Source organism: Hemitrygon akajei, chromosome 14, assembly GCF_048418815.1.
Source record: "Hemitrygon akajei chromosome 14, sHemAka1.3, whole genome shotgun sequence".
Taxonomy (NCBI): Eukaryota; Metazoa; Chordata; class Chondrichthyes; order Myliobatiformes; family Dasyatidae; genus Hemitrygon; species Hemitrygon akajei.
Genome location: NC_133137.1, coordinates 33,120,751 through 33,135,126, shown reverse-complemented (window position 1 = coordinate 33,135,126; position 14,376 = coordinate 33,120,751). Strand labels below are relative to the sequence as shown.

At 38.0% G+C, this 14,376-nt stretch overlaps 1 protein-coding gene across 4 annotated transcripts in view; it reads left to right on the top strand.

The window, feature by feature from the left end:
* smtnb (smoothelin b) overlaps positions 1 to 14,376 on the top strand; it is a 309,229-nt gene that overhangs the window by 151,931 nt on the left and 142,922 nt on the right. The gene's annotated exons all lie outside the window — the stretch shown is intronic.

The window sequence follows — 14,376 nt, the reverse complement described above, 5'->3', positions numbered from 1 at the left end:
TTAATTTGTTTTTTTTCCCGCACTTTGGGTGTTTGATGTTTTCTTGAACGAGTTCCATGGTGTTTCTTCAATTTCTGGCTGCCTGCCAGAGGAGAATCTCAGAGTTACATACATATTTTGATAATAAATATACAGTGAATCTTAGAATCTTTGTATTTGCTAAAGTGATGAACCATGTTTTTACACGTTAAGGATTTTGGTGTATCTGAACAAGAAAAAGCAATGCTAACAGAACAGAGCACAGTACAGGAACACACTGTCTATAAAGGACACAAACTGCTGAGATAGTTATTTAATGAGAGTTATTTACTTTTATTATTGCAAGGTATCAGCGTTTGCTTATTTTTGATTGATTCTCAGGACCCTTAACTAAAGAAAGGAAGAGTAAAAGATAACTAATCCACTTAATAGTGCCAGAGAGACTGCAGGAGTAGATTGAAATACTTGATAATGTTGCTATTACGGTTTTTTCAAGCCAAAATCTGCATGGGAAAAAAAAGAGCTGCACAGTGGTGGGAAGGTGGATCTGCACAATGAATTTTTTTGTAGAGTTCATTATTCTCTTGGGGTAAAGTGCATGCCCTGGGGCTGACTCATTTAAACAAGTGATTAAGCATCTGTTTCCACAAAGTATTACTTTCCTGTAGCATTGATAGTGAAGAGAGTGCCCAGTCTGCTCTTCTGTTGCGGTCTGCTTTATCGTTTGAGAAGATGGAAAAACATTTAACTTTGTAAAATGAAATTTAAATACGTTCAATAACACTTTTCAAGCTTGGGTGAAACTGCATTAAGCTGTTTTTGACAGATTTCTGTGGCCCATTCAAGTGCAGTTCTGTATGCATATACTCTAATTTTTACATCTACATTTCATTGTACATTTTCTCATATGAGAGAAGGAAGCTATTTAACTACGTCAGATTGCAGAGTAATCCCATCACTCCACTTCCATTAACACCTCCCTGCTCCTCCCACCAATTTTCCTACCAGTACAATGGCCATTTTACAAAAGGTAATTGACCTAACAGTGTGCATGTCTATGAAATGTGGGAGGAAACTGGAGTACCCAAAAGGAATTGCTTTAGAACACTCCAATTCAATACAGATAGCCCCAGAGGTCATAATCAATCTGGGTCATTGGAGCTGTGAGACAGCTTCACTGCCTGCAGCACCTATCAGCACTCCTGAATGGCAATGCATGAAAACACCCGAGCATTGTCTAAAACCATTGCTCCCATTTCCTCCCTGCATATGGCCTTTGTGTGCAGTAGTAGGGTTATTGCAAGAACACCTTGCTGGGCCTTTGTTGACCTTGCAGAAGCTTTTGAATCTACCAGGCAAGGAGGAATTTTGAGGAATCCTTCTAGGAAATTATTCTCCATTCTCTGCCCATTGATCAATAGATTAGCCACAAACCCAATCCCAAATGGGTCGTGTAAAACTGCATCATTAGACCATTAGGTGTAGAAGCAGATTTAGCCCATTTGGTCCATTGAGTCTACTCCACCATTCCATCATAACCGATTTATTATCCCTCTCAACCTTACTCTCCTGCCTTCTTCCTGTAACATTTAACTCTGCTACTATTCAAGAACGTATCAACCTCTACTTTTGCCCCATATTGCTTCTCATCTCAACCTTTCTTGAACAATACTGCACCTTTTCAACAAGCTTTCTGCTGGAGTGGAGCTAATCTACAAGAAAATGTTCGATAACCAACAACCCTACTCCAGAATCAATTTCATCCTTGGCCATCAAGCTGTAGCGTGTAGATGGTGTTTGTCCTTGCCAATGCTCTGAGGCTGAACTCCAAGCTTTTGTAGGTTCATTCACTGAAGTGTATAAGAAAATGCACCTTATCCTTCACTGCAAAAAAATTATACTGGCAATAAGATTCACAGTGACTCCTTGAAAAGTATGGATCTCTTTTCATAGGATTTATACAGCAGGTACATCATGAGATAAGTACAGAGACTTCTTGTACTCTACTCATCTCCTAGGGCAGTTCCTGTATAGCAGGATTTCCCAAACTGGGATCCATGGAACCATGGCATAAAAAAAAGGTTGGGAACTCCCGATCTGTAGGTTCTAACATAGAAGATGAAACCAAATTGGAATCTGCAGACTCTGCCAGGTGGAGCACTGTGTAGATAGTTTGAGATGTGTTGTGCTGCATTTGACATTTTCAGTAGACTTCCACTTGATTCTAAAGAGAGTCATTACCAGATGCTTCTCTTACTGCCTGTAGTCATGGGGCCAGGATTCCTCTGAGTCAACGAGAATGCTGCAATTGTGTTTAAGGAGTCTTTGAGTGCCTTCTTGATGCATCTTCTTTCCCCCCTAGTAATCTCCTGAAGTAATGGAGTTGAAGTAGAGGGCCTGTTTCAGGATTCTGCTGTCAGGCATACAGAAGTGGCATATACATTGCTTATTAAGAGTGATTAGAACCTTGAAATGCTTCTGAAGTAGTGATGGATATTGAACATATCCTCATCATTGTCTCGAGTGAAATCTCTTCACTGTTCTCTACTAATTTGAAGCTCCTAATGCCACTACACTGTAATCTCCTCTTTCGTACCAATGTTAAGAGTCTATAGAGGAGTCGCCTAAGGAAGTGAGTTGAGAACAAGTACTGACCATGCAGAAAATTTAAAGGTCTACCACAACCAAAGGCATCAAGATCATATGCTTTGTTCAGTGGAATTAAATTTATTTCCTATGTTCTGTAATGGTCTGTAGTCTGCATCATTTCATTAACATAAAATATTTAAAATTATTATAATTGACTATTTGTTAAGAAATTTGCTGAGCGCTGATATATAGAATTTAAAAACCTCATTAATCTTCCTTGAGTTAGCTAATTTTAACCATTCATAGATTGTAGAACCTGGATCTGGTATACTGTGTGATTTGGTTAAATTGCCAATTAAATCTGGCAACTTGGGTGCAGTAATGGAAGACAACTGACATCAGTAGAGCTACAGAATTTAAATGAGTGATGGAAGAATATGGAAAGGATGGCTGGATAATGAGAAAAATGCTGAAAAATAATTCCCTGATATTTGTACTGAATTGAACTATATGGAGCAGAAGATTAACATCAGCTCTAATACATATCTGCATCTAGAACGTTTTGTACTTTATTAGATCAATCAGATTTTCTGAGAAGATTATGAACAGATTGTAAACAGTTATTTGTACATACTAAAGATGAACACTAAATTGTCTGACCGAAATTTTAATCTGTGACAGAGTTTTTGTTACAATCTGTGCTTAATAGATTGTTTAATTAAATTGGAGGTGATAAATTCATTACTTTATTTATCTGGTTGCATTTAATCATGTCTGATCTATGGCTATCCTTGGAATAGAAGACTGTTCATAGTGTGAGATGTCAGTATTCTTGGGTAAACGTGAATAATTATGTCTAATTTTACTCTGTTTCTGGGAGGTACTGTACATGTTTGAGATTTCAAATTTATTTCATAAATATTTAGGCATTTTTATGATGCTTATGATCTGAATTATTGCATCTGGTAATTTTCTAATAATTATACACTGACTATCTGTGTGTACTATGAATAGTGTCTAATTAAACTTGCACATTTTGTGTGGGTTTCTAAATGCTAATTTGGAGTACAATATGTTTCCATTGTAATAATGCTGAACTTAATAGAAAAGTTTCTTCCATTCAGCCATTTTTAATAGGAGTGGTGGGTCTGAAGAATGAATACCTGCTGCTTTTCTGAGCATGCATGGTTGCCTTGGGACTTGGTAGATTTTCCCATCTCCTTTCAGTCTAATGAGCTGTTGTCCAGCAAGATCAGAGGTCAAAGTACAGCCCATTTTTAAATCCAAAAAAGCTCTGCATATTTAGATATTTTTCCTGGCAACAGACGTACACTGATTATCAGCATGGTGAAGCTTCATACTTTAAAAAAATCACTTTGGGATTTTTTTTATCCCTATTCTTGCAGTTTTTGGTCTCCAGCTTAAAACTAAAAATGAGCAATTAAAAAAAAAATACAATAAAGGTTTTGCTCAACATTATTATAACAATTGAGAACTGATGATTCTTCCCTTGAAGCAAAGATTAAATTTTTTAGAGATCATAACCAATAATTGGAACATTTCTGTACTGAAAAAAATCTGCAATTTTTATGCCCTCTTTTCTTTCATTCTTATTGAGGAACAATTCCATAGAACTAACTACCCTCTGCTACCTCACCCAAGTTTCCATTATAAAGTTGGAAAGTTCAGTGTCAGCACAAGCTTCAGACTTGAGTGGAGGCATTGCAATTAACTCGATCCTATCCTCAGCTGGGCTTACTTTTTAATTGGGTGGAGTAAAATTGATTGGCAAGCTTTGCAGACATCCAACTTGGTCTTTATTCACCACAGTGTGAGATATACCCAGGTATCCTGAAACTGAAAACACATTAAAATCATGCATGCCTTGAAACTAAAATTTTCCCATGTTTTATGCACTGAACAAATGTTATTTGGCACTGATGTCAAATTGCAAGTCACCAAAAGCTTGTAAAATTGGGATGGATATTCTTGCTTTTGTCATACGGGGCGGGGGGGGGGGGCCGTTGGGAATAGACCCAAATGCAAGACACAGACACTGAAGTACTGGGAACTGGTCTAGACTAGAGTTAGGGACAGGACTGGACACAGACTAGGAGCTGGGACAGGAACACAGACTTGGGCTAGGACTTCGGCTAGGAAAGTGGGACCAGGACAAGGAACTGGGAACTAGGAGCCTGGGTTAGGACTCTGAGCCAGAGGCTGGACAAGAACCCAGAACCTGGGTCTTGACTCGGGCTCGGACCCCGGAACTAGGCGAAGACATGATATGGCTATAGAACTGGACAAGGCTAGAGTTCTTCCTTGGATGCCGGGCTGGGATGACTGCCGAGGTAAACCGCCGAGGAAACTGTCAGGGATTCAGATGGGGAGGGGTAGAGAACAGTCCTGCCTCAGGGTAATGGCAAAGATGGCGTGGCTTACCCCACAGAGGCGAGGACAGGAAGGGACAGATCCCACTGTAGGGTAACGGCAAAGACAGCCTGACTTACCCCACAGAGGCGAGGACAGGAAGGGAGCCGAATCCATATCTGACTCAGAGTGGCAGACGGTCACTCAGTTGGCCCCGGAAACGGCTGAATCTATGACTGCTCCAACTAGCGACAACAAGGCTCCATGAAGCAGTGGTCCTCCAACCAGGCTTAGAGATCACGAATGGCTGCTGTAGCCATCCACTGGCAGGTTGCTCCAAGGGGATACTGACGAGATGAACCAGGGACCACATTCTTCTTCTTCTTCCTGTGTTGTTTTCTGGCGGTTGGCAAACCAGCTTTAAGGTGCATTACCGCCACCTACTAGACTGGAGTGTGGATCGTTTGATAAACAGGAGGAATGGAAAGAATTGCATTCCCTAAATTTTATATAATAAACCAGAGTCTTTCAGATACTTCATGATATAGGTCCGTATTTCGCTTGAACTCCCACCTAAAATGTCTTCTATACCCACAGTAGTTTTTTTGTTTATCTGAAGCGCTCCTATCATCTTCACTCTTTCTCTTTCATACTTCTTAAATTTTATCAATACATGTTCAACTGTTCCTGGTTGATTACAGTATTCACACAACCCAGTTGGATGTTTCCCTATTTTGTATAATGTGTAATTAAGACTTGTGTGACCAATTCATAAACGACTGATGACCACTTCTATCTTTCTATGCCCACCTGATATTCTTTGGTATCTGACTTGCCTTTGTATTTTGTACAGTTGTCTCCCTGTTTCACTCTTAACCCAATGCTTCTGCCATGCCTCCTCAATACGTGTTTTTATAATGCTTTTGACTTCTGCTTTGCTTAGAAGGATCTGGACCTCTATTATAGACAATTTGAGTGATTGTTTAGCTATAATGTCCACTTTTTCATTACCCTCCACACCACAATGAGCAGGAACCCAAAGAAAACTTACTTCTACCCCATTTTCGGTCAGATTATACAACTTTCATAGAATCTTCAATAAAATATCTTGTCTACTTTCTGATTTTCTTGATTTGATAGAGGTTAATGCAGACAAACTGTCTGAACAAATTACAGCCTTTTTGACATTATTTTCTTCTATCCAAGATAATGCACTCAGTATTGCCATTAATTCTGTTGTATACACTGATAAATGGTTTGATGTTCTTTTCCTAATGCTAGTTTTGCACTGAGGAATGTAGACTGCAATACCTGTGTGGCCAGGCCTAGGGTCTTTTGATCCATCCGTAAATATTACTAATTTGTTTCTAAAATGCAGGTCTATATATTCTTGTACTATCAGTTCGATTCCACATTTAGACTTTTTAAAAAGTTATTGCAGGTTTATGTCCACTGTATGTATTGTAAAGAGCCATGGAGGAACATCAGATAATGGAACTGTAGGGCTATATTCCAGCTTGTGTAGACCATGTCTTTGTGCTACTGCATTCCCAATCCATCCAAAACTATTATAATTTGAATTATTATGTTCCCAGCAGTCTTTTAGTATAGCTTCAACTGGATGTGAATTGTTATGCCCCATGATGTCAACCCAGTAATGTAGCATTAACTTTATTCTTCTAAGTCTTAATGACATTTCCCCTGTTTCGACTTGAAGAGCTGATACTGGTGATGTTCTGAATGCACCACTACATATACTGAGGGTCTGAGCTTGCTCAACATCCAGCATTTTTAAATTACTTTCCGCAGCTGACATGTATGCTATATATCCATAATCCAAGGTAGCCATCATTAGAGCTTGATAAATACTTAATAATGATAACCTGCTCGCACCCCAATCCTGTCCAGCAATACATCTCAATAAGTTGTTTATTTTTTTACATTTGTTTGTAACTTTCTCAATTTGCTTTTTCCAGGTAAGTTTCTCATCAAATAACAAACCGAGGAACCAAATTACCTTTACCTGCTCTAATTTTTGTTCATATAATTTCACAGAAACTGGTTTATGATTTCTTGAGAAACATATCACTTGTGACTTACTTATAGACAATTTGAAACCCCATTTATTTGCCCACTCCTCCACTTTATTAATTGCATCTTGCATTTTCCTTTGTATATAAATTAGATTTCTTCCCCTCACCCATAAAGCCCCATCATCTGCATATAAGGATTTCCCCAAACTATGTTCAACTTGCTCAAATATGTCATTTATCATTATGATAAATAGTGATGGACTGCAGACATTACCTTGTGGCGTTCTGTTTTCAACCGAATATGTCCTGGAGTACTCTTCTTCCACCTTGACTTGAATTGTTCGATCAAAAAGAAAGTCTAGAACCCAGTTAGATAATTTTCCTTCCACCCCTAATTCTTTTAATTTAATTAACACTCCCTCTTTCCAGAGCATATCATATGCCTTTTCTATGTCGAAGAATACCGCCAGGACCATTTCTTTGTTGGTTTGAGCCTCCCTAATTTCAGATTCCAAGCTAAGTATTGAATCTACTATAGTTCTTCCTTTACAAAAACCGCTTTGGTAGGGAGAAATAAAACTTCTTTTTTCTAGAAAGTATGTAAGCCTATCAGTTATTATTCGTTCCATAAGTTTACCTAGCTGTGAAGTTAACGCAATTGGTCTATAATTTGTTGGGTCTGGTGTGTCTTTACCAAGTTTTAATATTGGAACAATAACAGAATGTTTCCATGCAGATGGTATTTTACCTCTTTCCCATATATCATTAAACAGTCTCTGCAGAACTAGAAGTGCACTTCCTGATAAGTGCATCAGTCTTATACTCCATACTTGGTCCTTCCCAGGAGAAGTTGGCCGCGCATTCATAATGGCTCTTTCTATTTCTGTTATACTAATAGGAGTATCCAGCACTTCTTCTGATGTTGCTCTTTTGTCCGTAATTCCTGGATTTTGCTTAAGCCTCTCCTCCCTTGGCTGTCTAGCCTCAACTGTCAAATTTTCCGAGCTATGTATGTTAACAAAAGTTTTTGCCAATATTTCTGCTTTTTCTACATTGTTGATTGCTATTATGTCCTTGCTTTTTAGCACAGGAATCTCTTTGCTACTTCTTATACCATTCATTTTTCTTATCATGCCCCGTATTTCAGACAGTTGAGTTTCTCTTTCAATTTTTTTACAATATTGTCTCCAGTATGCTCGCTTTGCCTGTCTGATTATTTTCCAAACTACTGCCTGTTCTCTTTTATATTGTATTAATGTTTCTACAGGATGTTGTCTTTTTAACACTTTAAATGCTTTATTTCTTACTTTTATACTTCAACTACATTCACAATTCCACCATGGAACACTTTTCCTCTCTCCTCTACCTTTACTTTTCGGAATTGTTTCTTCTGCCGAATTTAAAATTGCTGTGACTAATTTATCATTCATTTCTTCTATATCCAATATATCTGCATCTAAAATCTTTATGCATCTTGCTTCACTTCTTCTTTGAAATATCTCCCAATCTGCCTCATTTACGGTAGTTTCCACCTTGACACTCTAGGTCCTTTATTTTGTTCTATTTTAATCTGAATCTTTGTGAGTATGGGGTAGTGATCACTTCCTACTGTAGTTTGTTTTAATACGTTCCAAGTACTGATCCCTGCTAATTCTCTACTTACAAATGCTAAGTCTATTGTGGATTTTGTGTTTTGGGAAATGTTATATCTCGTACCTTCTCCATTATTTATACATACCAGTTTTTCGTCATCTATAAATTCTTCTATCACTAATCCATTTTTATCAGTATTTTTACATCCCCATAGTATACTGTGTCCATTGAAATCCCCACACCATATTATTTTTCCTTTCATCCCACCACCCACTGTGTTTAATGTATCTCTGCTTAATCTTCTACATGGATTATAGTAATTTATTATTACCAAACTTTCTCTGCCTATCCAAATTTTGATTGTTATTGATACATATTTTTGCCCTATGTTGATTATATTATACCTCATCCCACTGGTTATAAATATTGCTACTCCTCCACCATTGCCATCATTTATATCCTTCCTAATAGCTGTATATCCTTGTAAAACAAAGTCTGTTTGGTTTCAACCATGTTTCCTGTATACATAAAATCTGAGGTTTTTCCTTAAGTTCTGATACATGTTTCTTAAATTCTTGGCCATTTGCGATAAGACTCCTTGCATTCTATTGTAAAATATATACAGCCATTAAGATCCCGCCTCCCCACCTGTGAACTGTTTGATCCTCCATTCAACGTTTCTTTAAATAATTCCCACCTCAGCTCTTTAATACCAAGATATTTTTCTGCAGATTTGACTATAATTTTAATTTTCTCTGTTCTCTTGTCAGTTTGTGCTGAACAGTTAATTGCATCTACCATAAACAGTATGAAATCCTTTCTACTCATTATTAGTGTATCCTTATTTATCTTATTACAGCCCTCAGTTCACTGATTTATTATTTCCTATATTTGTTAGCTTGATAGCCTTCCCCTTATCAGCGATACCTTTTACTGCCTCTGCGTAGCTAACCCCTTGAGTTACCTTAAAATATTGTATCTCAGCTGCCTTCTTGCTATTAATGCACCCTCGATAAGCTGCACTGTGTTCCTCGCCACAATTGCAGCATTTCAGCCCAGCTCCCGCCTCACATTTCCCCTATTCATGCTCTCCAGCACATCTCCCACATCCTTGTTTCCCTCTGCAGACTGCCACAATATGCCCAAATTTCTGACATTTAAAGCATCTTAAAGGCAGTGATATATATATTCTGACCTCATAACACATATACCCTAAATAAACTTTAGTCGGCAATCTTTCTTCAAAGTTAATCATAACCAATAAACTATCACATCTTCTCCATTTCTTGTAACTTTCAAACGTTTGGCCTCAATAATTTTTGCTCCTTTTATGTTCTGTTTAATCTCATCCATAGTAACTTTTGTTGGTATTCCTGAAATAACTCCTTTAGTCCACTTTCTATTGTTGGGTATTGAACATTGTACTTTTCTTCCGTCTATTTTATTTAATCTTATCACTTTGCCTTGCTGAGCACTATCCCGACAAATCACTAATAGCGATCCATTCTGTAATACCTTTGCTCTTTTGACCTCACCTATAAGTTTGTTGATTACCTTCGTCAAGTGAATCGGGCTCCAATCACCAAAAGACACCCCCATCTTTGCTCAGTTTTATAATTGCTTGAATTTCATCTTCTTTCCATTGTTTTGCTATCCTACTTCAGTCATCCCCTGACTCCTCAGAGCTTGACATCTCATACCTCTGTTTTCTTTTCTTGCTTTTTCCACTCCATTCCTCTTTCCCGCCAACCTCCATCTCTAACTCACTGCCCGAATCGTCATTTCCTCCTGCCCTCCTCTGTCCATTCATAATCTAGTTGTTTAGCCATCCGCTGTCCGATATACCACCCGACCGAAAGTACTCAGCTTGCAACCTCGCCGAATCTCCACCAGCCCAGCCACTCTCCAGGAACCACATTTGACCCCAGGGCCACTTATATTCCCAGCCGCAAGATGAGAATCGGGTGCCTATGATTAAGCCCAACTGAAGCAAGGGAAAGTCGGAAGACCCGGAGTCCAGACTCCACGGAGCAGATCATGAACTGGAATGCGGATTTCATGGACCGGACCATGACAGCTTTAAGAAATCATTGGATTGGTTTCTTCCTTTAGAAAGTTGTAAACTGCAGGCAGCAGTAAAGACAAAGGCATGATAAACTGTAGTGACAGGTCATGAAAACAGGGATGGGTTGCCTGTAATACAGTGGGGAGAACAAGGTTAACATCATGATTTTCTCAATGGAAAACAACTTTACTACTGACTTGAGCATGGAATGAACCACAGTCCATTGTCATAAGTGTCCTGAGTCCCTATAATTAGTCACAGTCTGGCCTCAAAGTGAGGGATATGTGAATGCCAGTTTTCCATTCACAGATAGCCTTGATCTGTACCAGATTATACCAGCGCTGTAGTCTTGTATTGTGATTCTTTTTCTTAAATATATAAAATGGTATCTCTCAGGGATAATACTGTACAATTTCACAATTTATGGTATAGACTCTTGATTGAAATGTGTATAAATAACAAATTCATTGTCCTTTGGTCCAGTTAGTAATAGTAAGTCATCAATGTGTCATGTTTGTGGAATATGTTGAGGAAATGATGTCAGAGTTTGGGTGAATCACACCAGGATGTGCTCAGTCTGTTTTTCCATTCATTAGGGTAACATCTAATGTGTTACTGGTTGTTTTTGTTTTCCCTAAAACGGCAGGATTGTTACCTATAGTAGCATTCTGAAACATGAAAACAAAAAAATTTGTAAATGAAAATCACAAAAGGGAGGGTTTTTCAATGTAGAGTAAAGTGAAGAGTTACTTGAATGTTGTCAAGAGTAGGTGGCAATTATGGATATTAAAAAAACAGCTAAAAATAATTATTTTATTCACTCATGGGATTTGGGGTCATCGGCAAAGCCATCCATCTCTAAGTGCCCTTCCTTGAGAACAGTTGCTGTTGATGCAGCAGCAGCTCCTCACTGCTAATGGGTAAAGAATTCCAGAAAATTAATCTGATGACAATAGAACTGCAATACATAAACATAAATGCTGGAAATTCACAGTTGGTCAGGCAGAATCTGTGATTAGAAATGTTTCAGGTCAAAGCCCCTTCATCAGAACACATCCCTTATCGTAGGAACAGAGGGTTAAAGAGGACTTAGGAGAAGTTCCCATTTAATATGAAGGACTTCCATGTTTTTCATATTTCCTCATGGTACAGGAGAAAGCCTTTTGCCCTAACATGTGTCTTTCAGATATTGGAGCAATTCTATCTGTTCCCTCACTTCTTTGTAAACTGTTCTCTTCCATGCCCATTCTGATTCTCCTAGAATTGTTTAATTTACAACCAGCATGTCTTTAAGAAGTGCTGGAGATGATCTGTCAGTGTTTCACAGCTTTTTATTCCTTGCTGATTTAAGTTCTTGTCTAGATACAATTAAAATGCTGTGAGAGTATCTGCCTCCATTACCTCCTCAGTGCTTTCCACATTTCGTCACCCACTGCATGAAAAATTCTTCCTCAGATCCTCTCTATCCCTTACCCTAAACCTAAGCCCTAACCTAAACCTAAATTGTCATGTGATTAGGCTAGGATTAAATTGGGAGATTGCAGGGTGGCACAGCTCGAAGGACCTATCTCGAGCTGTATTTCAATAAAATAAACTGAATTATTTTATGTATCTCGATCAGATTCTTCCACCAAAGCTCCCCCACTCCAGTGAAGACTAACCCAACCAAACCAATCTCTCCTCTTAACCAAGATCTCCTCCTTATTTACTCCAGTGCAATCACATTCTTCCTAAAGTGTGGCAGCCTGTTGTAGTTTATGATGGTGTACCCAAACTTCCCTGCACTTATATTACGTTCTTTGCACTGGGATTCTTCAACATGTGCATTAATATCCTCTATTATCTTTTTCAAATGGCATACTTTTATTTGTTCTCCCAAAGTATATGATCTTTTTACCTGTGAATTTGCCAATCCTACTCCAAAATTCATATCCAAATTATTAATTTGGTTAACAATCATTTCATTCTCCTTTACACTCACGTAGTGAAGAATGACAATAAACAATCTTGAATCTTGAATTTTAATGCATTTGTTAGTTTTATTTCTATAACAACTGAAAGGATCTCGGCATCAGTCCTTGAGATAGACCATTAGAATCAGCATCAGGTTTAGTATCACTGACGTATGTCATGAGATTTGTTGTTTTACAGCAACAATACATTGCAAGACATAAAAATTACTCTGTTACAAAATATAGTGCCAAAAGGGAAATTAATCTCAAGCTAGTATATGGTGACATATATATACTTTGATAATAAATTTACTTTGAACTTTGAAAAGTGAGATAGTGTTCATGAGGTCATGGACCATTCAGAAATCGGATGGTGGTGGGAAAGATGCTTTTCTTAAGAAGTTGAGTGTGGGCCTTCAGGCTCCTGTACCTCCTCACTAATGGTAGCAGTGAAAAGATGATGACGAATACTGCCTCCTTGAGGCACTGCCTTTTCAAGATGTCCGCAGTAGAGGGGAGGGTTGTGCCCTTGATGGAGCTGGCTGAGTCTACAATCTGCAATCCTGCACATTGGAACCTCTATACCAGGCGATGATGCAACCAGTCAGTATGCTCTCCACTTAATTGTTAGTCTTTCTTTGGTGACATACAGAATTTCCTCAATCTTCTAATGAAATAGAGCTCCTGGCATGCTTCCTTCATGACTGCAGGTTAGACCCTCTGAGATGTTGATGCCCAGGTTAGACCCTCTGAGATGTTGATGCCCAGGAACTTGAAGCTGCTCATCCCTTCCACTGCTGATACCCCAATAACGACTCGTGTGTTCTCCCAACTTTCCCTTCTTAAAGTCCATAGACATATGTTACATATGAACTACCAACTTCACCCTCTGCCTTCAGATCTTAAACAAGTGTTGTATCCATTTTACCTTGGATCTCATGTGCTCTAACATTTTTGGATAGTTTTCTCATGCAAGTCTTGTCAGAGGTATCAATGAGGTCTGTGTAAACTATATCAGTTGTACTGCTCTCATCAATATACTTTTTGTTACCTCTTTGAAGCATCCAATCAAATTAGTCATATCAGGTCTCCTCTCAAACAAAGCCATGCATGACAATCCTGCCCTCACAATTTTCAGCTCTTTCCTACACTGAAGTTGTTAGGATAAGTGAAAGTATAGATATTGTTTGTAAAAATGGGTTAAGCATTATTAACTCCAATTGAAGAGTCCAGCAATGGTCAAATGATCCACTGTTGTGCTGTTCTTCTGACTATGATTCAGGCAATTTGTGTTACCTCGACTCTATGCAAGCAGGAACTTTGCTTAATTTAAACTTCATGGCTCAGCTATTCAGTAATTTAATTAGCTAAAGATAGAGGTAGCTAGAAGGAATGCATTTGCTTTTATATATAGACTTTATGTATAATTTATATGTAATTAATAGTTTTAAGTGATAGTTTGCCATAATTTCTTAAAGGTTAATTAGAAATTTAATGAATGCTTTTATAGCAGTAGAAAATCTTTGTTTTCTGATTATTACATTACATACATTACATTAGGAGTATGCCTTTTGTAATGAGCAGTCTGAGAGTACTAAAAACTGTTTTTATTGTGTCATCCTGCTGGTTTCCAAGAGACCAGTGTTCCTGAGCCACATCCCAAGCCTAACTTTTTATAGATCTGCTTCTAGTGAAAAAAAGCTGATGTAAAATAATGCTAGGTGAAAATGATGAACATTTAATTTTGAGTTCATGTAAATAAAATGTAAAATATTTTGTATCAAATGTTTCATAA